At 42.4% G+C, this 23402-nt stretch overlaps 1 protein-coding gene across 2 annotated transcripts in view; it reads left to right on the forward strand.

Annotated features, from left to right (window-relative positions):
• spag9b (sperm associated antigen 9b) overlaps positions 1 to 23402 on the forward strand; it is a 300349-nt gene that overhangs the window by 84903 nt on the left and 192044 nt on the right. The gene's annotated exons all lie outside the window — the stretch shown is intronic.

Raw genomic sequence — 23402 nt, forward strand, 5'->3', positions numbered from 1 at the left:
AGGAAACAGAGAGTGGGAATAAAGAGATTCTATTCTGGTTGGCTGCTGGTTACCAGTGGTGTTCCACAGGGGTCCGTGTTGGGGCCGCTTCTTTTTACATTGTACATCAACGATTTGGATTATGGAATAGATGGCTTTGTGGCTAAGTTTGCTGATGATACGAAGATAGGTGGAGGGGCTGGTAGTACTGAGGAAACAGAGAGTCTGCAGAGAGACTTGGATAGATTGGAAGAATGGGCAGAGAAGTGGCAAATGAAGTACAATGTTGGAAGGTGTATGGTTATGCACTTTGGCAGAAGAAATAAACGGGCAGACTATTATTTAAATGGGGAGAGAATTCAAAGTTCTGAGATGCAGCGGGACTTGGGAGTCCTTGTGCAGGATACCCTTAAGGTTAACCTCCAGGTTGAGTTGGTGGTGAAGAAGGCGAATGCAATGTTGGCATTCATTTCTAGAGGAATAGAGTATAGGAGCAGGGATGTGATGTTGAGGCTCTATAAGGCGCTGGTGAGACCTCACTTGGAGTACTGTGGGCAGTTTTGTTCTCCTTATTTAAGAAAGGATGTGCTGACGTTGGAGAGGGTACAGAGAAGATTCACGAGAATGATTCCGGGAATGAGAGAGGGTTAACATATGAGGAACGTTTGCCGGCTCTTGGACTATATTCCTTGGAGTTTAGAAGAATGAGGGAGGACCTCATAGAAACATTTTGAATGTTGAAAGGCATGGACAGAGTGGATGTGGCAAAGTTGTTTTCCATGATGGGGGAGTCTAGTACGAGAGGTATGACTTAAGGATTGAAGGGCGCCCATTCAGAACAGAGATGCGAAGAAATTTTTTTAGTTAGAGGGTGGTGAATCTATGGAATTTGTTGCCATGGGCAGCAGTGGAGGCCAAGTCATTGGGTGTATTTAAGGCAAAGATTGATAGGTATCTGAGTAGCCAGGGCATCAAAGGTTATGGTGAGAAGGCGGGGAGGGGGACTAAATGGGAGAATGGATCAGCTCATGATAAAATGGCGGAGCAGACTCGATGGGTTGAATGGCCAAATTCTGCTCCTTTGTCTTATGGTCTTATGGTCTTACTTTATTTTTTTCGGTATTTTGAGTCCTTACTCCTATGGTCTGGTGAATCTTTCGTGAAGCATTTTCTATCTTTTATTGAACGTAGTTTTTCAGTTTAACATTTCTGTTCTCTTTCGTTGTTGCATCAAAGACTTGGAGACCTAACTTTCTTTCCTTGTTTCTGCTTTTTGATAATTAAGAGCTATAAGGCTGTTTTCTGCACCAGCTCTTGGAGATTATCTTCCCTGTCACTTCACGGGGTGAAAAGAGAAAAGCTGCATGCAAAACAGCAGGAGGCATCCATTTACTACACCTAATGTGCATTGCTTTGCAACCTAAAATAAATCTTTTGGTATTAGTACTTCAAGGTGAAAGAAATAATGTATAAGGAAACCTTCACATTGAGCCTTGGCATCAGTGTGAAGGGCCAGACTCTTTTCAAGATCAACTGGTCTGGCTATGTAGTGTCCAGAGCAGTTCACATTGATGTTGAACTCCACAGCATTATTACCATGGCAAATGTATGGCAGTGCAGAGGCAGTATTCAGCTATTAAAACCTGAAAGTTTACCAGGGTGATGTTGCCATCTGTACTACATAATGTACTGGGTGGGCACAGGAGTACGTTCAGCCAGAGACACATTCCACCGAGATGCAGCACAGAGTGTCATAGGAAGTCATTCCTGCCTGTGGCCATCAAACTTTACAACTCCTCCTTTGGAGGGTCAGACATCCTGAGCCAATAGGCTGGTCCTGGGCTTATTTCATAATTTACTGGCATAATTTACATGTTACTATTTAACTATTTATGGTTCTATTACTATTTATTATTTATGGAGCAACTGTAACGAAAACCAATTTCCCCCGGGATTAATAAAGTAAGACTATGACTATGACTATGTAATTAATACAATTGAAAGCTGCCCGAGACATGGATGCTTTCGAGTAAAGCTGAGTTGATTTTACACCCTGTCGGGGAAACTTGTAAGAGTCAAGTGGCAAGGAAAGACCACAGAGACCAAGGTTCTATCATAATTTAGCATGCCAACCATTTTGCTGAAGAGGCCATAGGTGAGGTGAGCAGACTCTACAATGAAGATGTTACATGTCAATTTTCTTATACTAAATGGCAATCTTCTGGAACATATTTTAATTATGTGTTACTTAATTTATAATAATATTGCTTTGTCTTGTGTGTAAGTTTACATATTGTGTTGAGCACCTTTGTTCAGAAGATATAGTATACAGTTGAATGACAATAAACTTGAAGTCAGATGAATTCGGGACTTCCATGAAGTGAAATGTTTCAATGGTAACCATGTACTTTGCTTGGGAAAAAATAATTATCCAGAACTTATACTTTAAAAACAAATTTTGTTTAAAAACGTAGATTTTAGGATGATGTGTGTTTTTAAATGAACATTTAAAAATGCTATTGTAGGCTTTGACAGCTGGATCTCCAAGTTTTAAGCTCATCTATGCTGACCAAGTTACTAACCTGAACCAGTACCATTTACTTGCAAAGTACACAAAATGCTGGAGGATCTCAGCAAGTAAGGCAGCACCTTTGGAGGGGAATAAACAGTTGACTTTTCTTCCTGATGAAGGGTCTGGGCCTGAAATATCTAATTTACCCTGTGCTACCCAAGTCTCTGGACAATGGAGGTAGAATTGTATCCAACATTGAGAAAGTGAGAAAGGTTTTCCCAGTCGGATCCTTCCTGTACAGTTAACATATCATCCCTAACATATTGTACCCTCAGGACACCTAGCCTGGGGAGGAAACTTTCTTGTACCTTTTTGTATACTGTGGATTTGCTAAGAGGGTGTGGGGATGCATGCAGTGGGCCCCTGCCTTGGTTCATCCCCAGCAGTTGTGCAACAGGGGACTCTGTGATCTACAGGTTGTTCCCAGGGACCAACACTGAGACACATTAAGTGCTGCTGGAAGGTCATCAGCGTGGTGAAAGACTCTCTGGTTTGCTCAAAACTCTTTGATTCCCAGTACATTGAGATGTTTGTGGAGGAATGCTGCTGACTGGCACATTCCAGGCTGCAGGTATATGTGCTGAGGGAGATGCACTGAAGCTTGGTACAGCCACCATAAGAGCTCAGTGGAGAAGGACCATAGTATAAGGTCCTTCTGCTACTGGGCGTAGAAGGGCTGGGTTAGGTGGGAAAGTCCCTTGAACATATAAAGGGTATATCACCTGGGGTGGGGGCAGGCGAGTAGCAATGGTTCTCTGTTTATATTTTTTTAGAAGGTAGTGTTAATGCCACTGAATGTATTGATATATTTATATACTGTTTATGTTTGAGATAAAATGGTTTATTCTTTCTGTGATAACAAAGTTTCCTTGATTTAATGTATACTAGAAAGTATTATTTCCATTTGATATTGGAGGCAAAGCAAATACTGAAGAACTGATGATTAATTCTAAAACATCTGCCTGTTGAAGCTGAATTTTGTGCCATGTGGATACAGGATAAAGGCTGATTTATACTTCTGCGTAGTAGCCTACGCAAGTGGCCTACGACGTTGTGAGCATTTATACTTGTGCGTTGGTGTGTCTGCATCGTTCTGCAATTCACTGCCAAAACGCTAGTTGGAGGTGGGGTCTCTGTGCCACTGTGTTGAGTTTCTTCGTGTTGAAACTCAACACAAAGAAACTCAAACTTCAAACAATGGCGACGGAAACTGAAGGAGGGTGAATTTTCTGTGCTTGTCCGGCCACTGAGAGACATGGACTAGGAAATACATTTCAAATATTTTCAGATGTCGGCAGGTAGATTTGACAATTTGGTTCATCGTCTCCAACCACTTATTTCACATCAGTGTACGCACAGTATACTCAGAGACTGGCAATCACCATTCGAGTAATAGCTTCAGGTGGAAGTTAACAGGCTGTAGCAGCTAGCTACAAACTGGTGTCAAGCACAGGGTCCTCCATAATTTTGGAGGTCTGCAAAGCTTTGTGGAAAACATTGCAGCCAGAGTTCCTTCCCTGCCCTTCAGTCACCCAATGGGAAGCTATTGCAGCATAAGAGGAAATGTGATGCTACCAAGCAGACCAATCACAGTTGTTGCGGTCTGCGTTGCTGTGACGCGTAGTTACATTTTTGGGGAGGTGTGTGTCAGGCTACGGCGTAGGGTACGCAACTACACCGTACCTAAGGCGTCGATTTAACGCAGAAGTATAAATTGCCCTTTAATATTGGTCCATTTCTTGAATTCTGGTAATTGCTCCTGCCCCCTTCTCCTTCACCACTCCCCATTCCCCTCTCTCACCTTATCTCCTTAGGTGCCCATCATCTCCCTTTGGTGCTCCTTACCCCTTTCCTTTCATCCATGGCCTTCTGTCCTCTTCTATCAGATTCCCCCTTCTCCAGCCCTTTATTTTTTTCACCAATTGACTTTTCAGCTCTTTATTTCACCCCTCCTCTTCTCCTGGTTTCACCTATCACCTACTACCTTGTGCTTTTTCCTCTCCTCCCCCACCTTCTTACTCTGACTTCTCATCTCTTTTTTCCATTCCTGGTGAAGGGTCTCGGCCCGAGATGTTGACTGTTTAATTTTTTCTGTAGATGCTGCCTGGCCTGCTGAGTTCCTCCAGGATTTTGTGTGTATTACTTTGATTTCCAGCATCTACGTGTTTTCTGTTGTTTGTGACTGGACAAATACTCTTAGTTTGTCTCTCTTTAGGAAAAGAAACACACCTCAGACCACTTCATCTTCTTGCACAGTATTTCGTCTTAATTCTTTTATCGTGGACCCATCAGGGGTGGGGGGGGGGATGTCTTGTACAAGGAGCTATGCAAATGCAACATTTTAATGTCCTGTAATAATTCTAATGAAACTTTGAAAAAAAAATACATTTAGGAAAAAAGATGTTGATCATTGTTGCAATGTAGGAAATTTATCAATCCTGACTCTTCTGTTGATTTTCTTTGTGTTGGAATTCCATGATTAAGGTGATGATTGAGTGTTGTGTATTCAACAGAAATGCTTTCCAGCGTTAACTATAACATCTTCTGAGTTGTGCTGATTATCTTGGTTTCAAAGTTTATCCTTCTGTTGACTTTGTTTATGTTTCACATTAGTTAGACTCATTTAGTACTGAGATTACTATGATTCTAACTATTCTAACTGTCTTCATTCCAGGTTTGCTATTTCATTAACCATTTGTGAGGATGTCACATTGTTAATATTCACACAGGATTGTTCTGCCCTCTTAGACACCTTATGTATGCATTCTATCTGAACTGCTTTCTCTCGCATGTAAATGTGCATAAAGGCAGTGTGAAACATTTCTGTTCTTGTTCCCTTGTTTAGTTACATTGCCAAAGTTCACTATTTGAAATGGGTTGCTAAATCTGTTTGTAAATTCAAAGCAATGTTGCCCCCAGTACTGAGCCCTGGGTATCTGGCTCATTTCCTCCTCTGAGCTATGACACCACTCTACCGACCTGGGTATCTGACTCACTGCCTCTTCTGCACCATGACACCACTCTACCAACCACAATCTGTGCTTTGTTTCTGGAGCACATGAAGGACTTCAACTGTTCCAAAAAAAACCCTGCAATCACCAATTTTCCCCCACTCCCCCCACCGGCCTAGGTTAATGTTTTGACGAATCTATCCAGATGCACTAAGCAAGTAGAAATAGTTGGTTGCTGAGAGTGCAAAAGAAATCACTGCTCTTTTAAAGTGTAGCACCCACTGAGTAATGCACCAAAGTGCTTGGATAATTTGATTAAGGCTCAATCTGACAAACTTGCTTGTGCAAGTGCTTCCAGTTGTCGCCACAGGTATTAAACATATCATGTCATTGTTGTGTTTTTAGTTTTGTTAATTTTCTTGAATAAAAATAAAATGCGATAACCACTCATCAGGTCGGCTTGCATCTGTGAAATGGGAAGCACTTAATGTTTCTGGGAAGCCAAGTGTTTCATTCACTCTAGTTAGCTTTCCGACCCGCCCCCTCCCCCCCCATCACTGCACCTCAGTGCATCTGCCCTGTCACCTCAGTCACTGCACTTCACTGTGAACATTTTAAATCACTTTTTATAATCAGAATCAGGTTTATTATCACTGGCATGTATCGTGAAATTTGTTAACTTAGTAGCAGCAGTTCAATGCAATAGATAATTAAGAAAAATAAGTAAATAAGTAAGTAGAACAATTATAGTGTATGCATATTGAATAGATTAAATATCATGCAAAAATAGAAATAATATATATATTAAGAAAGTAAGGTAGTGTTCACGAGTTCAATGTCCATTTAGGAATTGTATGACAGAGGGAAGAAGCTGTTCCTGAATCGCTTAGTGTGAGCCTTCAGGCTTCACCCTCCTCCCTGATGGTAACAATGAGAAAAGGGCATGTCCTGGGTGCTGGGGGTCCTTAATAATGGATGCTGCCTTTCTGAGATACTGGTCCTTGAAAATGTCCTGGTTATTTTGTAGGCTAGTGCCTAAGATGGAGCCGACTAAATTTACGACCCTCTGCAGCTTCTTTCGGTCCTGTGCAGTAGTCCCCCCATACCAGACAGTGATGCAGCCTGTCAGCATGCTCTCCACGGTACATCTATAGAAGATTTTGAGTGTATTTGTTGACATGCCAAATTTCTTAAAACTCCTAATGAAGTATAGTCGCTGTCTTCCCTTCTTTATAGCTGCATTGATATGTTGGGACCAGGTTAGATCTTCAGACATCTTGACAACCAGGAACTTGAAACTGCTCACTCTCTCCAATCTGATCCCTCTGAGGATTGGTATGAGTTTATTCATCTTACCCTTCCTGAAGTCCAAAATCAGCTGTTTGGTCTTACTGATGCTGAGTACAAGGTTGTTGCTGTAACACGACTCCACTAGTTGGTATATCTCGCTCCTATACTCCCTCTCATCTTCATCTGAGATCCTACCAACAACAGTTGTATCATCAGCGAATTTATAGATGGTATTTGAGCTATGCCTAGCCACATAGTCATGGATATAGAGAGAGTAGAGCACTGGGCTAAGCACACACCCCTGAGGTGCACCAGTGTTTATCGTCAGCGAGGAGGAGATATTATCACCAATCTGCACAGTTTGTGGTCTTCCAGTTAGGAAGCAGAGGATCCATTTGCAGGGGGAGTTATAGAGGCCTGGGTTCTGTAACTTATCGATCAGGATTGTGGGAATGATGGTGTTAAATGCTGAGCTGTAGTCGATGAACAGCATCCTGGCATAGGTGTTTGTATTGTCTAGGTGGTCTCAGGCCTTGTGAAGAGCCATTGAGATTGTGTTTGTTTTTGACCTATTGTGGTAATAGGCAAATTGCAGTGGGTCCAAGTCCTTGCTGAGGCAGGAGTTCAGTCTAGTCATGAACCTCTCAAAGCATTTTATCAATGTAGATGTGAGTGCTACTGGGCGATAGTCATTAAGGCAGCTCACATTATTCTTCTTAGTCACTGGTATAATTATTGCCTTTTTGAAGCAAGTGGGAACTTCCACCTGTAGCAGTGAGAGGTTGAAAATGCCCTTGAATACTCCTGCCAGTTGGTTGGCACAAATTTTCAGAGCCTTACCAGGTACTCCATTAGGGCCTTCCTTCTTGTGAGGGTTCACCCTCTTTAAAGACAGCCTAACATCGGCCTCCAAGACAGAGATCACAGTGTCACCAGGTGAAGTGGGAATCTTCAGAGCTGCAGTTATATTCTTCCTTTCAAACCGGGCATAGAAGGCGTTGAGTTCATCTGGTAGTGAAGCATTGCTGTCATTCATGCTATTGGGTTTCACTTTGTAGGAACCCTGCCAGAGTTGTCGTACATCCGATGTCGCCTCCAACCTCGTTCAAAATTGTCTCTTCGCCCTTGAGATAGCCTTCCGCAATTCATACCTGGTTTTCTGATACAGACATGGGTCGTCAGCCTTGAATGCCACAGATCTAGCCTTCAGCAGATGACATACCTCCTGGCTCATCCACAGCTTTTGGTTTGGGAATGTACAGCAGGTCTTTGTAGGCACACATTCATCCACACAGGTTTTAATGAAGTCGGTAACAACTGCAGCATACTCATTCAGATTTGAAGATGAATCCCTGAATACGGTCCAGACCACCGCTGTTCACATTGTAAATATGTGCTGTAGATACATACTTTATGCACGTTTCATTCATATCTGTATTTTAATCACTAACTTTTTAGTATAATTCTTTATAATTTATAACACAGCAGAGCAAATTCCTAATTCGTGTAAATGTATACGTGTAAAGTTGATCCTTGATCCCTTATTCAATGACATCTGACTTAATAAAAGATAATTGATCTGAAATGTTACTCTTTCTTTTATAATTATCTATACAACTGATCATTTGGAGCATTTTCTATTATAATTTCATGTATGGCACCATTTCTTGGGTCCATTGATTTATTTGAAATAATAATAATAACTTATAGAGCATTTCTCATTCAAATGATGTAGTTCAAAGTGTTTGCAATGGGATAAAGTGCAGACATGAAAATAAAAGACAAAAAGATGCTAGTTAAAAGCAAGGTTAAATAATAGGTTTTGAGCTGGTGTTTAAAAGTGTCAAAGGAGTCTGCATCCCTTAGGGTGCAGAAGGGTCAGAGCCGTCTCTATTTCCTGAGGAGACTGAGGTCCTTTAACATCTGCCGGACGATGCTGAGGATGTTCTACGAGTCTGTGGTGGCCAGTGCTATCATGTTTGCTGTTGTGTGCTGGGGCAGCAGGCTGAGGGTAGCAGACACCAACAGAATCAACAAACTTATTCGTAAGGCCAGTGATGTTGTGGGGATGGAACGGGACTCTCTGACGGTGGTGTCTGAAAAGAGGATGCTGTCTAAGTTGCATGCCATCTTGGTCAATGTCTCCCATCCACTAAATAATGTACTGGGTGGGCACAGGAGTACATTCAGCCAGAGACTCATTCCTTCGAGATGCAGCACAGAGCGTCATAGGAAGTCATTCCTGCCTGTGGCCATCAAACTTTACAACTCCTCCCTTGGAGGGTCAGACACCCTGAGCCGATAGGCTGGTCCTGAACTTATTTCATAATTTACTGGTATAATTTACATATTACTATTTAATTATTTATGGTTCTATTGCTATTTATTATTATGGTGCAACTGTAATGAAAACCAATTTCCCCCGGGATCAATAAAGTATGACTATGACTATGACTATTATAGTTTTAGGTATTGAGTTCCACGGTTTAGGAGCGTAGTTCAAAACTGCTGATCTGTCAATTATCTCTTGAGGGAGCTTGCTTAAATTTAAGAGACTGGCAGAGGAAGACCTGAGAGCTTGAGCAGGATTATAAAACCAAAGCGATTCTGTAATGTACTCCTTACTCAGACCATTGAAAGCTTTAAAACCAATGGAACTATAAAAACAATTCTAAAAGATTCAAGAAGCCAATGCAGAGTAGCTAGGATGAGAGTGATGAGCTCCCTCATCCTGGTTTTACTTAGAAGTCTAGTAGCGGTGTTCTGAATGAGTTGAAGTTTGTCTATAGATTGTGTTGGAGGTCAGTGAAAGTGTATTGCTGTAATCTAGTGTTTTTGATATAAAGGCCTGAATTAGGCATGAAAATATGGCAAATTCTTGATCTCAAGGGAGAGGAAAGAAACAGAACTGAGGTTGGACCTGATTTAATATTGTGTGATGTGATTTTAAAAATGATTATAATCAAATTATCTGGTGAGTATGTTTTGTCCAATATGCAAGGGGATTGGGAAGATCAGGTGGTGTTGGATCGCAAGAGAGGGAATTTGTTGAATGCCTACAAGATGGCTTTTTATAGCAGCTTGTGCTCGAGCTGACAAGGGAAGGACTATCCTAGATTGGGTGTTGTGTAATTACCCGGATTTTATTAGTCAGCTTAATGTAAAGGAACCCTTGGGAGGCAGTGATTATAATGTGTTTGAATTCATACTGAAGTTTGAGAGGGAGAAGCATAAGTCACATGTATCTGTATCACAATGGAATAAAGGGAATTACAGGTACACGAGAGAGAAGCTTGCCTAGGTGGACTGGAGGGGGATACTGGCGGGGATGATGGCAGAACAGAGGTGGCTGACATTTCTGGGAATAGTTCACAAGGTGCAGGATAGGTATATCCCACAGAAAAAGTTGTTCTCCAATGGCAGGGCTAGGCAACCGTGGCCGACAAGGGAAGTTGAGGACTGCATAAAAGCCAAGGAAAGGGCATATAAGGCAGCAAAAGTTGGTGGGAAGTTGGATAATTAGGAAGCTTTAAAATCTAACAAAGGGTAACTAAAAAAGGTGTAAGAAGGGAAAGGATGAAATATTAGGGCAAACTAGCCCATAATATAAAGGTTCAAAGGTCAAATTTAATGTCAGAGAAATGTATACAATATACATCCTGAAATGCTTTTTCGTCACAAACATCCATGAAAACAGAGAAGTGCCCCAAAGAATGAACAACAGTTATACATGAGAACCCCAAAGTTTCCCCCAGCTCTCCGCTTCCACGCATAAGCGGCAGTGAGCAATGATCCCCCCTCCACCCACCAGCAAAAATAAACGCGCACCGGTACCATCACCGAGCCCAAGCATGTGCAAAACAATGGCAAAGACACAGACCAAAGTTGCCCCAAAGGCTTCGTATTTCATCCAAAATTTGACAACCCACAGGTTCTCTCTCTCCCTGGCAAGGGAGAGGGAGGTGTCCCCCCATTTTCACAGCAAGTGGGAGACATAACAACAACCCGCTGGTTTACGATGTTAAAAGTGTTTTGTTGCTTTTTTCGAGCAGAATACTAAAGCAGGATATTGAAACCTTTTTCAGTTATATAAAGTATAAAAGAGAGGTGAGAGTTGATATTGGACCTCTGCTGGTGAGGTAGTGATGGGGACAAATAAATGGTAGATGAACTGAATAGGTACTTTGCTTCATTCGTTACTGTAGAAGACACTAGCTATATGCCAGAGGTCCGTGAGTGTCAGGGAGCAGGAGTGAGTGCCATTGCTATTACAAAGGAAAAAGTGCTAGGTAAACTCAAAGGTCTTGAGGTGGATAAGCCACCAGGACCAGATGGACTATTTCCCAGAGTTCTGAAAGTGTCGTAAACTTCTTTCGATCTGCCTGATGCAAAGACACCACATACTACAGTGAATGTTACTTTAAGTCTTTATTAGCAAGTTACCAGAGAGAACCCTCCTTAAACAATCTCTTGGGCTCCAGGGGTCTCTGGCTTCTGAAGCAAATACAGTGCTTTTTATACATATGCAGTCACATACATAGATACAGGTGGGTTCACCCCCTTAGTTTCTGTACAGATGAGTATTGTTTAACTTATCAGCCAGAAATTGTTCGTGTAACAGCTTAACTACCCTTATGTCTGGGAACTGCCAGACATAGACTTACCCCTCAGGGCTTCCCATCCTTGAAACAAGCATTCGTTATAATGCTTATGCAGCAAGCACTATGTTTCTTACAGCAGTTAAACAATGGTACAAGTTGTTCTTAAGCAAGGACTGAAGTTACAGGGTCTCATACCAAGAATAATGTCACCCGCTCAGCTTATCTTGTGAGAAACACTTGTGCTTCTATGCTTTTTGTCAAAGTCTTAGCCGCTATAACTCTGACAAAATAGCCAGAGTCACAAGAGGCCTGCGAGATGCTAGCTTCTTAACATTACATTACCAGAGGCCCGTGAGATGCTAACTTCTTAACATTATATTACAAGAGAGGCTGTTGAAAAGATAACAGGTGCACTGGTCATAATCTTTCCAGAATTACTTAATTCTGACATGGTCCCGGAGGACTGGAAAATTGCAAATGTCACTCCACTCTTTAAGAAGGGAGGAAGACAAAAGAGCGGAAGTTATGGGCCAGTTAGCCTAACCTCAGTGGTTGGAAAAGTGTTGAAGTCTATTATTAAGGATGAGGTTTCAGGTATTGACAAATCTGTTAACATAGAGCATAGAACATAGAAATAGTACAGCGCATTACAGGCCCTTCGGCCCACAATGTTGTGCCGACCCTCAATCCCTGCCTCCCATATAACCCCCTACCTTAAATTCCTCCATATACCTGTCTAGTAGTCTCTTAAACTTCACTAGTGTATCTGCCTCCACCACTGACTCAGGCAGTGCATTCCACACACCAACCACTCTCTGAGTGAAAAACCTTCCTCTAATATCTCCCTTGAACTTCCCACCCCTTACCTTAAAGCCATGCCCTCTTGTATTGAGCAGTGGTGCCCTGGGGAAGACGCGCTGGCTATCCACTCTATCTATTCCTCTTATTATCTTGTATTAATCTCTCCAAAGAGTAAAGCCCTAGCTCCCTTAATCTCTGATCATAATGCATACTCTCTAAACCAGGCAGCATCCTGGTAACTCTCCTCTGTACCCTTTCTAATGCTTCCACATCCTTCCTATAGTGAGGCAACCAGAACTGGACACAGTACTCCAATTGTGGCCTAACCAGAGTTTTATAGAGCTGCATCATTACCTCGCGACTCTTAAACTCTATCCCTCGACTTATGAAAGCTAACACCCCATAAGCTTTCTTAACTACCCTATCTACCTGTGAGGCAACTTTCAGGGATCTGTGGACATGTACCCCGAGATCCCTCTGCTCCTCCACACTACCAAGTATCCTGCCATTTACTTTGTACTCTGCCTTGGAGTTTGTCCTTCCAAAGTGTACCACCTCACACTTCTCCGGGTTGAACTCCATCTGCCACTTCTCAGCCCATTTCTGCATCCTATCAATGTCTCTCTGCAATCTTCGACAATCCTCTACACTACCTATAACACCACCAACCTTTGTGTCGTCTGCAAACTTGCCAACCCACCCTTCTACCCCCACATCCAGGTCGTTAATAAAAATCACGAAAAGTAGAGGTCCCAGAACAGATCCTTGTGAGACACCACTAGTCACAATCCTCCAATCTGAATGTACTCCCTCCACCACCACCCTCTGCCTTCTGCAGGCAAGCCAATTCTGAATCCACCTGGCCAAACTTCCCTGGATCCCATGCCTTCTGACTTTCTGTTAGAATTGTTCAAGGAAATAACAAGCAGAGTGGACAAAAGAGATGCAGTGGATGTCATTTACTTAGATTTTCAGAAGGCATTTGATAAGGTGACACACATGAGGCTGCTTTACAGGACAAAATCCTATGGTATTATAGGAAAGATGCCGACATGGATAGAGGAGTGGCTGACAGGCAGGAGGCAGCAAGTAGGAATAAAAGGGGCTTTATCTGGTTGTTTGCCAGTGATTAGTGGTGTTCCTTGGGTCAGTATTAGGACTGCTACTTTTCACATTGTTTGCCAATGATTTAGATAGTGGAATTGATGGCTTTGTGTCAAAGTTTGCGGATGATACAAAGATAAATGGAGGGGTAGGTAGTGCTGAGGAAGCAATACGATTACAGCAGGACTTAGACAAATGGGAAGAATGGACAAAAGATGGCAGATAGAATATAGGCTTGGAAAATATACACCCTATCCTCGTTATATGTGTCTTCAGTCAATGCGGATTCAGTTATGCGAGGAACCTATTTCTACCAACTTCTTGTTATATGCGTCCAAAAACTGCGTCAGTTTTCAAGACAGCAAAGGATAGATTGACTTTGCTTATGTGTTCCAATGCCGAAGGAGACTGTTAGTTTATCATTCACTAAACCCCCGTGCTCTTAAGGGTTTGAGTAAGAATATGCTTCCTGTCCACTGGGCAGCTAAGAAGAAAGCATGGGTCACTGGTCAAATCTTTGAAGGTTGGTCTGCTGATCATTTTGCTGTTGAGGCTGGACGCTGCTGCCCGGAACAGAATCTGGCCTTTAAGGTTCTTTTGTTGCTTGACAATGCGCCAGCCCATCCTAAACATTTGTACAGCATTCATCCTAACAGAAGTGCGTTTCCTGCCGCCTAACACAACATCACTGATTCAACCACTCGACCAAGGTGTGATATCCACATTCAAGGCATATTTTTTACGGCGATCTGTCTCTCAGGTGCTGCAAGCAGCAGATGATTTTGAAAATCCCGGGAGTTTACCAACGGTGAGGGAATGGTGCAAGTCCTTCAACATCAGACATGCCATCAACAACATTGATGAATCCTGGAAAGAGGTCAGGTCTTCCACTCTGAAGCAACTGGCAGAATTTCTTAAGGCTGCAGAACACTTGGCACAAATAGCGATGGACATGGACCCAAGTTTAGAACAAGGTCAGCATTTCAGTCGTTCCCTGCAGTCAAGCCTTCTTCCCTACAAGCAAATTTATGCTGAAAGACAAAATGCTGCCAAGCAAACAACCCTCACAACTTTCTTCAAACCGGTGTCATCTCCTGCTGCTGGCAGTACTGAGAGTTTTGTGAGTCTTCCTTCACCCCTTGCTGTCCTTGATGATCCTGACGACACACAACCATCCACCTCATCCCTGTAAAGCTGCCCGACACCACAACAACCACTCATCTCCCGGAGCAAACACACCTGCCATTGTTGGTGAGTACTGTATACCCTAGTATGTTAACTTTCTATGATTTATTACATTGTATATTACCTTAAATTGATGAAATATAATATGAATGTTGCCTTGTGGTACTGCTTTTGTGTCGTATTGGTATGAAAATGTGAATAAATTACAGATAAAGCATATTTAGGAAGCCCTCAAGAACGCATCCCTATTTTCTCCATTTAAATAATTTTTCACATTATGCGTCGACTTTGAGGAATGTATCCCCCCGCATACAAAGAGGATAGGGTGTATGATAATGAATTTTTGTAAAAAGAACAATAGTGCAGACTATTATCTAAGCGGGGAGAATATTCAAACATCAGAGGTGCAAAGGGACTTGCGAGTCCTCATGCTAGACTCCCAGAAGGTTAATACACAGGCTAAATCTGTGGTAAAGAAGGCAAATGCAATGTTGCCATTTATTTCAAGGGGATTAGAGTATTAAAAACAAGGAGATAATTCTGAAGCTTTATAAGACACTATTCAGGCTGCACTTGGAGATTTGTCAACAGTTTTGGGCCCCTTATCTCAGAAAGAATGTGTTGTCTTTAGATAGAGTCCAGAGGAGGTTCATGAGGATGATTTCGGGAATGAAATGGGTAACATATGAGGAGTGTTTGGCAGCTTCAGGCCTGTATTCACTGGAATTTAGAAGAATGTGTGGGGATCTCATTGAAGCTTAACAAATGTGAAAAGACTAGGTAAAGTTGATGTGGTGGGTTTATCCAGAGCTAGAGAGCACACCCTCAAATTGAGGGGTGACCTTTTAGAATAAAAGTGAGGAGGAATATTTTAGCCAAAGAATGGTGAATCTGTGGAATACTCTGCCACAAATTGTGTTGGAGGCCTTGTCCATGGGTATATTCAAAGTGGAAGTTGTTAGATTACAACAGGAATTCTGCAGATGCTGGAAATTCAAGCAACATACATCAAAGTTGCTGGTGAACGCAGCAGGCCAAGCAGCATCTATAGGAAGAGGCGCAGTCGACGTTTCAGGCCGAGACCCTTCGTCAGGACTAACTGAAGGAAGAGTGAGTAAGGGATTTGAAAGCTGGAGGGGGAGGGGGAGATGCAAAATGATAGGAGAAGACAGGAGGGGGAGGGATAGAGCCGAGAGCTGGACAGGTGATAGGCAAAAGGGGATACGAGAGGATCATGGGACAGGAGGCCTAGGGAGAAAGACGGGGGGGGGGTGTGACCCAGAGGATGGGCAAGAGGTATATTCAGAGGGACAGAGGGAGAAAAAGGAGAGTGAGAGAAAGAATGTGTGCATAAAAAGGAGTAACAGCTGGGGTACGAGGGGGAGGTGGGGCCTAGCGGAAGTTAGAGAAGTCAATGTTCATGCCATCAGGTTGGAGGCTACCCAGACGGAATATAAGGTGTTGTTCCTCCAACCTGAGTGTGGCTTCATCTTTACAGTAGAGGAGGCCGTGGATAGACATGTCAGAATGGGAATGGGATGTGGAATTAAAATGTGTGGCCACTGGGAGATCCTGCTTTCTCTGGCGGACAGAGCGTAGATGTTCAGCAAAGCGGTCTCCCAGTCTGCGTCGGGTCTCACCAATATATAAAAGGCCACATCGGGAGCACCGGATGCAGTATATCACCCCAGTCGACTCACAGGTGAAGTGATGCCTCACCTGGAAGGACTGTTTGGGGCCCTGAATGGTGGTAAGGGAGGAAGTGTAAGGGCATGTGTAGCACTTGTTCCGCTTACACGGATAAGTGCCAGGAGGGAGATCAGTGGGGAGGGATGGGGGGGACGAATGGACAAGGGAGTTGTGTAGGGAGCGATCCCTGCGGAATGCAGAGGGGGGGGGGAGGGAAAGATGTGCTTAGTGATGGTCTTCTCCTATCATTTTGCATCTCCCCCTCCCCCTCCAGCTTTCAAATCCCTTACTCACTCTTCCTTCAGTTAGTCCTGACGAAGGGTCTCGGCCTGAAACATCGACTGCGCCTCTTCCTATAGATGCTGCTTGGCCTACTGCGTTCACCAGCAACTTTGATGTATGTTGTTAGATTACAGATTGGTTGGGGCATCAAGGGATATGGTGAGAGGGCAGGTGTTTGGGGTTGAATGGGGTCCAGGATCAGCCATGATGAAATGGCGGAGAGGACTCGATGGACTGAGTGGCTTTACTCTGCTCCTATGTCTTGTGGTCTTGTGTCATATGGCATGTTTTATCTTGTTAAATTCAAATTAGATTCACTAGATTAAACTGGTTTTTATTATATAGTAAAACACCCATGATCTGCTTCCCATTTGTTAGGAAAGCCCAATGGTTTGGCATTTGCCTCTCTGGGTCTTATTTCCTGCACTCCTGTTTCAAGTCATACATCACTGAGCTTTCCAAATACCTACTAGTCCAGGCTATGCTCTCTTCTCACTGCTGCCATCAGGAAGAAGGTACAGGAGCCTCAGGACTCGTACCACCAGGGTCAGGAACAGTTATTACTCTTCAACCATCAGGCTCTTGAAACAGTGGGGATAACTTCACTAACTACAATACTGAACTGTTCCCACAACCTATGAACTCACTTTCAAGGACTCTTCATCTCATGTTCTCAATATTTATGCTTATCTATTTATTCTTATTACTTTTTTTCTTTTGTATTTGCACACTGGTTGTTGTCTGTCCTATTGGGTGTGGTCCTTCATTGATTCTATTGTGTTTCTTGGATTTACTGTGTATGCCCTGAAGAAAATGTATCTCAGGGTTGTATATGGTGACGTATAGGTACTTCGATAATAAATTTACTTTGAACTTTAAACATTCACGAGAAATTTTTATTTTCTTGTAATGTATAGAAAATGAAGCAGATTTAAAATACATGTTGGGTATTGAAACAAGTAATAACTGGTCTTGAAAACCTACCTGTCCGGCATCACCGGTGTCTGAGGTTACTAGATTATCAGAGATTTACTACAGCATGTTTAATTTCCATAATCTCTCGATAATTTGAATTTGTGCTTATCTCAATGTGGCAGCCCTTCATTTCCAGAAACTGCTGCAATATGTATATTCTTTCAGTGTTGGTTGAAGGTTATTGTTTGGCCAGGACGTGGTGCTGTTTCTATGAGAGCCATGGGATCATGCTTTAAAGTCTCATATGAAGAATATCTTCTCTCAATACAGCAATTCAAGGCAATCGGCATTCTAGGTAACTCCAGAGGATTGAGGAGAATTTGCTTCCACTCCGCTTCTGATATCATCTTGAGGTGTGTATTTTGGGAGGTCAGATGCAAGAGGAAAGTAAACAGTAACTGGGAGGACCCTGAGGAGCATTGATTCACAGAGGGATCTTGGGATGCAAGTCCATCACTCCCTGAAAGTGGCAATGCAAGTGGATAGGATAGGATACTGTAGGAGGCATGTGATGTACTTTATCGGTCAGGACATTGAGTCTGAAATTTGGGTGGTCACGTTACAGCTGTACAAAACTTTAGTTCAGACTTAAGGCTTTCAGGTTTAGTTTCAAGTTTATTTTCACATGTGCATCAAAACATAGAGTGAAATGCTTGAAACGTAGAAGCAGAATTCAGCTCAGCATTCAAATATGGATGATTTATTTTCTCTCTCAACCACATTCTCCTGTCTTTTCCCCATAGTCTTTGACACTAATCAAGAACCTATGAGTCACCACTTAAAATACACTGAATGACTCATTTGGAGTATTGTGTGTAGTTCTGGTTGCCACATTATGGGAAGGATGAGGAGGCCTTGGAACTAGAATCAGGTTTAATATCTCCAATATCGCCACCTCCAACGGGATCCCACCACTAAGCACATCTTTCCCTACCCCACCTCTCTGCTTTCCGCAGGGATTGCTCCCTACGCGACTCCCTTGTCCATTTGTTCCCCCCATCCCTCCCCACTGATCTCCCTCCTGGCACTTATCCCTGTAAGCGGAACAAGTGCTACACATGCCCTTACACTTCCTCCCTTACCACCATTCAGGGCCCCAGACAGTCCTTCCAGGTGAGGCGACACTTCACCTGTGAGTCGGCTGGGGGTGATATACTGCGTCCGGTGCTCCCGATGTGGGCTTCTATATATTGGCAAGACCCGACGCAGACTGGGAGACCGCTTTGCTGAACACCTATGCTCTGTCTGCCAGAGAAAGCAGGATCTCCCAGTGGCCACACATTTTAATTCCACATCCCATTCCCATTCTGACATGTCTATCCACGGCCTCCTCTACTGTCAAGATGAAGCCACACTCAGGTTGGAGGAGCAACACCTTATATTCTGTCTGGGTAGCCTCCAACCTGATGGCATGAACATCGACTTCTCTAACTTCCGCTAATGCCCCACCTCCCCCTCGTACCCCATCCGTTATTTATTTTTATACACACATTCTTTCTCTCACTCTCCTTTTTCTCCTTTTGTCCCTCTGACTATACCCCTTGCCCATCCTCTGGGTTCCCCCCCCACCTTGTCTTTCTTCCCAGACCTCCTGTCCCATGATCCTCTCGTATCCCCTTTTGCCAATCACCTGTCCAGCTCTTGGCTCCATCCCTCCCCCTCCTGTCTTCTCCTATCATTTTGGATCTCCCCCTCCCCCTCCCACTTTCAAATCTCTTACTAACTCTTCCTTCAGTTAGTCCTGACGAAGGGTCTTGGCCCGAAACGTCAACTGCACCTCTTCCTAGAGATGCTGCCTGGCCTGCTGCGTTCACCAGCAACTTTGATGTATGTTGCTCAGGTTTAATATCATCAGCATATGCCGTGAAATTTGTTGACTTTGTGGCAGCAGTACAATGCAATACATAATAATAAAGCAAAAACGGAATTATTTTAAGTATATATATTAAATAGTTAAATTAAGTAAGCAACACAAAGAAATAAAATAGTAGTGAGGTAGTGTTCATGGGTTCAATGTCCACTGAACCCAAGAGATGATGATGAAGAGGTTCATCGGGATCTCACCTTATCTTCTTTACCTCCCTTATCATCTTCCAACAGATTTCCCCTTCTCTGGCCCTTTATCTCTTTCACCAATTGACTTTCCAGCTCTTTACTTCACCTCTACTCTTGTCCTGGTTTTACTTACCACTTACTACCTTGTACTTCTTCCTCCACTCCTCCCACCTTATTGCTCTGACTTCTCATCTTTTTTACCAATCCTGATGAAGGGTCTTGGCCCAATATTTCGACTGTTTACTCTTTTCCATAGATGCTGGCTGGCCTACTGAGTTCCTCCAGCATTTTGTGTGTGTAGCTATAAGACAAGTTTGGTCAAAATTTGATTGTTTTCTCTGGAGCATTAGATGCTGAGGGGTGACTGGATTGAATTATGTAACTAAATTGTGAGAGGCATATGTAGGGTAGATAGAGATTTTTTTCCCCAGAATGAAAAGTTCAAATACTGGAGGGCATATATTAAGGTGAAAGGAGGACACTTAGAGGAGATTTGTTAGGCAAGTTTTTTTTAATGTGGTGCCAAAGGTGATGGTAGAAATACTTCATACTTTATTGTTGCCAAACAATTGATACTTGAACGTACAATCATCACAGCGATAGTTGATTCTGCGCTTCCTGCTCCCTGGATTACAAATCGATAGTAAATATTAAAAATTTAAATTATAAATCATAAATAGAAAATAGAAAAATGGAAAGTAAGGTAGTGCAAAAAAAACCGAGATGCAGGTCCGGATATTTGGAGGGTACGGCCCAGATCCGGGTCAGGATCCATTCAGCAGTCTTATCACAGTTGGAAAGAAGCTGTTCCCAAATCTGGCTGTACGAGTCTTCAAGCTCCTGAGCCTTCTCCTGGAGGGAAGAGGGACGAAAAGTGTCGTGTCCTTGATTATCCTGGCAGCACTGCTCTGACAGCGTGCGGTATAAAGTGAGTCCAAGGATGGAAGATTGGTTTGTGTGATGTGCTGCGCTGTGTTCATGATCTTCTGCAGCTTCTTTCAGTCTTGGACAGGACAACTTCCATACCAGGTTGTGATGCACCCTAGAAGAATGCTTTCTACGGTGCATCTGTAAAAATTAGTGAGGGTTTTAGGGGACAGATCCAATAGCAACATTTGAAGGGCATTTATACAGGCAGGGAATGAAAGGATAAGGACCACGTGCAGGCAGATGGGATTAGTTTAAATTGGCTCCAGTGTTGTTGGCACAACGGCCTGTTCCTTTGCTGTTCTATGCTCAAGGTCCAAGACAGTTGGAGAAAATGTGCATATACATGTAACAAAATCAGTGCATTTATCAGATGAGATTTGATCTTCGTGGTTTCATGAATGTATGTAGACTTTCAAGAGGTATTTAACAAGATGACTGACAATAAGTTCAGTTACAAGGTAAGAACCCATGGTGCCACAGCTTATATAGTGATATGGTTAGACGATGGAGCAGCAGAGAGGAAGTAGGGATAAACCATACTGCAGGGATCAGGTCTGAAACTACAATTGTTTATTCATATTGATTATAATTTTGAGGAAGAAAGCCATTGGATTCGTCCAGATTTAAAAATGTGGGGAAAATATGAAGTACTCATTTTGGAAGGGGGAACAAAGTAAAATATTTATGTGGAAAGGAATTGCAGGAAGTCACAGCAGAAAGGGATTTGGGGTCTGTGTACACAACATATAAACGGGTAACAAGTAATACAGAAACCTACTGGAATGTTGGGCTCTACCTCATGGGGGATGGAGTATATATGTATATGTTCATACATATAGAGAAATATGCTAATCTGCAGAATGAGGTGTACTGTGAACAGCGTTGCTGCCCCTATTTGAGGAAGATAAGGGAGGTGGTTCAGAGAAGGTATAGTGGGATTGTCCTAATTGAAAAAGCTGAACATTTTTTAACTCTTTTCATTGGAATTTAGAAGATTAAGAAGCAATCTTGCTGAAATGTAGATTCTTGGGGACTTAAACAGGATAAATGCTGAGAGGTTGTATTCTCGCCTGGAGAATCCACGGCAATAGGACTCATCGTAGTCTAGACGGAACTTTTTCGTCTGTTTTCGTCAAAATAAAAGGACAGCCATTTATGACAGGTATGGAAGAATTTCTTCACTGACATTTGAAAAATGACTTTTGTATAATGTAGGACTTTGGTAACCTCACTTTACAATTGCAAGCAGTTATCAGTAATCTAAAATATGTAATGTGAATAGCTGTAGGAATATATTCATAATCTGGTTAAAGTATGCCAACTTTAGGTGTGGTGTACACTGTAAACATTGAGCAACATGCAACAATTATCTTGAAATGCACATATTCATCACCACCATAGCATTTTTGTTGCCTAAGCACAATATACAGGTAATAACGATGAAGGCAAATCTCCAGCTGTTTTCCATCTTGGTCTTTTCTCTCAACTTCATAATATAAGTTTTTGCTATTTATAGTTGCAAACTTTAGATTAAAACAAGAACTAATTTTAGTTTAGTTCAGTAAATTATGTCAAGTGTGTGTGATCGCCGAAGCCACCTTCATTTAGTTCAAAATCCAGTATATGCGCACTTAAAATAGTACATGTATAATATACCATGAGGAGTAGATTTATCTCTATTTATAGTTCTAGAGTTTATTTCTGAAAGCATTTCAGTGGTTTAAAAAAATATCAGTTTGTTGCTTCCAGTTGTTAATCCAGAACAGGCAGTGGGTGTGAAGATGTACACTTTCCTATCCAGGCAGCCCTCGATCTTGCTACCCTTAACCTTGAAGCCAGTAATCTGCTTCATGCCTGACCACACGTCCCTTATGCTATTCTGCTAGAGCTTGTACTTTAGTTTCCTCTTGTAGGATTCTTTACACTCCCTCAGCTTTACCCTCAGTTCACTGTGTACTTGCTTCAGTACTTGTCTATCTCCAGACCTGAAGGCTTTCTTCCTCATATTCAAAAGTTCTTTCAGGTCACTGGTGACCCAGGGCTTGTTGTTTTGAGTCCTGTATACATTCTGGGAGAAAAAGTTGCAGTGGTGGAGGAGTACAAATACTTGGGTGTTCACCTCAACAACAGACTTGACTAGAAAACAAACACCAAGGCTGTTTACAAGAAGAGGATTAGCAGACTCTATTTTCTAAGGAAGCTGAGATAGCTCAATGTTTGCAGCAGGATGTTGGAGATCTTTTACCAACCTGTTGTAGTGAGCACAGTCTTCTTGCGGCTTTATGTTGGGGGAGCTGCATCGGTGCTGGTGATGCAAGAAGACTAAATAAACTTAGCAAAAATGCTGGATCTGTCCTTGGCTACAACCCAGACTCTGTTGAGTTTGTGGTGGAGAGGAGGTCACTAAACAAACTGTGATCAACTATGGACAATCAGTCACATCCTCTCCATGACGTACTGAATAAGCAGCGGAGCACCCTTTTGAACAGGCTCATTTGGCTCCGCTGTCACTAGGATCATTACAGAAAATCTTTCCTACCAAATGCAATAAGCTTATACAACAGTTTGTGCTGCAGAAGAACACACATCATAGTAAAATAGTCTCTGTTTTATTACTTCACACATTATTATACAGTATTGCACACTGGTAAATTATTGTGTGTATTATTAATTAATATTATATTTATTGTCATTATTAAGTGTGTTTTTAAATGTTGCTGCTGTTATTAAATAATTTCCCAATCAGGATCAATAAAGTACTTATTATTATTATTAGTCATGCTGTAAATAGTAGAGGACAAAATCAGCATAATGAGGTATAGTTAGAAAACACTTGGTAGCTTTTGACATGTTCAATGTGGCATGAAGTTACTGTCATCATTATTTTTGTTCTCCCACTTTATGACAAGTTAATGCTGTTCTCGCTGGTGATTGAGTTTGAGGATGAACGAGATAACTGGATTTGTTGCTGACACTTTTTGTTAGCAT

This window comes from Mobula hypostoma, chromosome 22 (assembly GCF_963921235.1).
Source record: "Mobula hypostoma chromosome 22, sMobHyp1.1, whole genome shotgun sequence".
In the NCBI taxonomy this organism is placed as follows: Eukaryota; Metazoa; Chordata; class Chondrichthyes; order Myliobatiformes; family Myliobatidae; genus Mobula; species Mobula hypostoma.